Below are 4,263 nucleotides of genomic sequence, written 5' to 3'. Positions count from 1 at the left end.
GCACAACGGCGCCATGGGAGCTCTGAACAGCGGATACGGGTCAGGACTGCTGTCGGCCAACAGACACCTCATGGTAGGAGCTGAGAGCATGCTGGTGTTCTGTGGGAATGAATGGAAACATGATGATAGAAGTTGCATTAACCTCTAATATAACATGTCAATATGGCACTTTTATCAAGTAAAACCATACACAAAGGCAATATTTGAATTGTTTCTGAAGATATTGTAGTGCTGAATGTCTGAATATCCAAATATATATTGTTAAAAATCAGTCAGGCTTGCAACAATACATGGAAAAGACGGGATGCAAAATAGTATACATGGCAGCAATCATTTATTTGAAATATATGATTTGCTTTGTTTGAAACGTTTTTTTTCTTTTGTCACGCTAACATTTTGGTTGCAGTGGAAATTTCGAATGATGTGAATTTGTATCTTTGAGTTGACCCTGTGTTAATCTAGATGCAAACAAAAAGAAGTGCTTTTCTTTTGCTTTGAACACACTATTATGTCTTCCCACAGCCAAAAAACCAAGATACTTTAAAAATGTTTTTGTTGTTGGCAATTTAATATGGCTTACAGTGTAAAATAAACGAAGAGGGACGGAGGAGTAAAGAGAGAAGGGGTGAGTTAAGAAAGAGAAGGGAAGGAGGTTAGAGGAATGGGAAAAAAAAGTAGAGGGCTAAATAAAGGAAAGAGTAGGGAACAAGAGGAGGGAAGAATTACAATGATATAGTCAGACAGACGGCAGTAATGTTTTCCATATTTGGTTTGGGATATTTTTCTGTCAACTTGAAACAATAAACATAAAGAACCAAGCAGCTGTGTGACATAAGGAGATGTAGGAGGGTGAGAGAGAGAGAGAGTTCAGTCAAACTTACTATGTTTATTTGTGCTTTGANTGATCCAAAGCAAGGGGCCGGGAAGAAGATTGCTTGAAATATGAGCTTCAGATACAGTAAATACTACAACAGCATAGTGGAGTGCATATATTGTGTTTAATTCAATCAAACAACATAGTTAAACACAATATATGCACTCCACTATGCTGTTGTAGTATTTACTGTATCTGAAGCTCATATTTCAAGCAATCTTCTTCCCGGCCCCTTGCTTTGGATCATTTTCATCAACCGGCCCCCATTCCAAACTAATTGAATAGCCCTTCTGTATAGTTTGTATTTAGTGACTGACAAAAGTCGACCAACTGACCATTTGAGTGTCAAAATGGTGGGAAAATTGAGTTATGAAGCAAAGGACTATTCAATGTGTATAGATTTCCCTTGAATTGTGATGGAAAATACTGTAATGAGCTCATTCAGAGATACAGAAGTGTGTGTCATAACGTAGATAACGAATGTGACGATGAGGGAGGGTCTGTTGGCCGACAGATTTAGCCTCTAGGGAGATCAAGTATTTATTTATTGTGTGTATGTCATACCAGGGAGTGTAGTGGAGCAGCCTCGTAGTTTGGCGATGATGCTCCCTGTCCGCCATTCCTCGACCATACAGCTGAACTGGCAGCTAGGAGAGAGGAGACAAGGAGACATGATCAGAAGAGGAAGTAAAAGCAAAAAACATTTTAGATATCAGCAAAAGATGTTGGAGTTGGACACTTTTACTGGTTATAATTTAGCTTAAAACTGATATCCCTTAATTTCTTCTGTGATGGACAGCTAAACGGTTCTTGGTAAGACCCGCCTCTCGCCCAAAGCATGCTGGGATAGGCTACATGGGCGCTGCTTGTGTAGAGAAAATGAACGGCTGTCTGCTTTTTTGGATTAACCTCTTATCCTTTTCATATCTGGCAAAAAAGAAAGCACTCAATGCTGCACCAAACAGAGGACAAAACATCCTCTCACACGAGGAGCGCTTCATCCGAACCACTCGCGGAGCCCGGACATAATAAACTGAGAGATGAGGAAGAAAGGACAAAAACAAACCAATTCATATCTCTGAGCAGAAATGCTAATATCAGGCTTTTGTTTTTTGAAAGGGTACAAGTGGTTGATTAGCATGGGCCCTCTGCAGAATAAACAAGCTTTGTGTCTCTGTTCTTTCCTGCTTTTGTGTTTGCCGTCGCTCTGAAGGGTCGAATCTGAATCGACAGGTCTCATTAGCTGGTAGACAGAGGAGGCACAATGACTTGTGTTAATTAACATTAATATGAGGTTCTGAGCAGGGTCTGGGCTCCAGATGTGAATCAAGCTTTAAACAGTTTACCCATATCACTAGAAACACGTTTCACCCATCTTAGTTGTATCTAGCCATATAGATAGTTTTCGTTTAATGTTTTGAATGTCTTGTTTATTTGCCACTCTGAAACTCTTGTGGTGAATGTAGCTTTGTTTCTGGTCACTTGAAAAACTAGAAAGCAACACTATTTGCAAAAAATATCCCAATTACTTATGGTAACTAAATAGTGTTTATGGGAACTCCTTTCTAACAGGAAAATAGTATTAATGTTGTTCTAAGTAAAGCCCATTTCTATTGATGTGGGAACTCAACGTTGACTTTTGAACACCAAATTCAAAGAAGTTTCAAACCACGAGAAAACCTATTAAACTCCATTGTATTGGTGGAAAAAAGAGATTTAAGAAACAGATATTTTTTAACATGGACAAATAAAACTATCAGCATTGATGAAAGCAGCATATCCACACCAGAAAGTGGAACATTGCAATTCATCTGAAAGACAGCGCACAGCGACACATTTTTTAAGTCAGGTGTAAGGAAGTGTTCATGTCCAATGGGTTCTGTCCAATTAGTCCAAGTTCTGGTAAGAGATACATAGAGGAGAATTGGTTCTATGACGGCTAGATTTAATTTGAAATTTGAAAGTTAATGCTTCTTATATTGCATATAATGTGCTTTCTCAATCAGATAATTTATTGCTGGGTTAGAACTTCCAGTTTTCATTCCTAAATGGTAGTATTTTTGAGCTCGTTTGGGGTTTCTCTATAGGATGAAGCCCAAATCATTAATGTAGATCAGGGGTGTCAAACTCAAATACACAGTGGGCCAAAATAAAAAAATCGCGACTAGTCGAGGGCCGGACAGGTTCAATGTTTATTGCAAAACTTATTGAAATGAAGTTATTGCACATATTAAACCTGGAACTAACAAAGCTTCAATTATTGGGGTCAGGCTCTGAGCTGAGGAGACCCTCAGGATTGAGTGAAGGTGTGCGTGCAATATACCGGCTAGATCTAATAGTAATTAGAAATTATCCTGCAGGCCGAAATTAAATCCACCAAGGGCCTGATTTGGCCCCCGGGCCTTGAGTTTGACACATGTGATGTAGATATTGAATTGATCAGGAAACAGACATCTTTAACATGGTCAAATAAAACCAAAACATTCAGCATGGATCGAACGTGTAAAAATCCACGACAGTGCAATTTATATACACAACTATGTAATCAAAATGTTAACTGGAAGTAAATAAAAGACAGTCCATTGAGGGACGTATTTATCCAGTCAGGTGACTAATAGTTAATTAAAGACTGTATAATGGCTATTTTGCACATCCCTTTCAAGATTTCCTAAGGTTTATTCTAGGGATGCACCGAATATTCGGCCGCCGAAAATTATCGGCCGAAAATGGTTAAAAAGGCCCTTTCGGCTTTCGGCCGAAAGGGTTCTAGCACCGAAAAAATATCACCGAATGTCAGAGAACAGGGTTACGTTGGAAAGCTAACGTGTTGTTGTGATGACGTAATCAAAACGCGGCGACAAGCACGGTGCGCGACCATGCTCGCGGCTGGCTCACAGCCAACATGTCTGGCGCTTGGGGATATTTCAAAATATCAGAGAAAGAGGCGCGGATTGCGATTTGTAAAACGTGTTCAGCTGACATTTCTCGAGGGGGTGTAACTGCAAAGACTTTCACCACTTCGGGATTACTCCACCACTTGAAATCAAAACACCCGGACAAATATGCGGAGTAAGATCAAATCACAAGCACTGACAGCGAGAGACTGTTCAGCGCTGCCTCTCATGTGCTTGATGAGAAGAGGAACAGACTTATGGCTGATAAAGCAGAGAAGCTATGTTCATTAAAAAGACCTCCCACTTTTCCTTAATAAGTAGACAAGGCTGGCTTATCATAAGCTTATCTAGTTCTACATGTCTACTCTATACCCACTTTCCTGAACAATTTTCATTGTGAGTTATAATTCACCATCTCAGGTTATCATTAGGGGGAAATGACAGCAGCACAGTGTTCAATATATTGTACTTTCGGTATCTAAATGATACAATGCT

At 39.6% G+C, this 4,263-nt stretch overlaps 1 long non-coding RNA gene across 1 annotated transcript in view; it reads right to left on the bottom strand.

The window, feature by feature from the left end:
• Positions 1-1,438: 1,438 nt before the first annotated feature.
• LOC104954745 (uncharacterized) overlaps positions 1,439-4,263 on the bottom strand; it is a 5,462-nt gene continuing 2,637 nt past the window's right edge. The window contains exon 3 of the long non-coding RNA XR_799375.1: positions 1,439-1,521. This is a non-coding gene — a long non-coding RNA (uncharacterized lncRNA). The remainder of the gene's footprint in view (positions 1,522-4,263) is intronic.

Source organism: Notothenia coriiceps, unplaced genomic scaffold (genome assembly GCF_000735185.1).
Source record: "Notothenia coriiceps isolate Sejong01 unplaced genomic scaffold, NC01 NC01_scaffold00023791, whole genome shotgun sequence".
NCBI classification, from domain to species: Eukaryota; Metazoa; Chordata; class Actinopteri; order Perciformes; family Nototheniidae; genus Notothenia; species Notothenia coriiceps.
The sequence above is the reverse complement of the archived record's forward strand: the minus strand, read 5'-3'. Positions and strand labels throughout refer to the sequence as shown.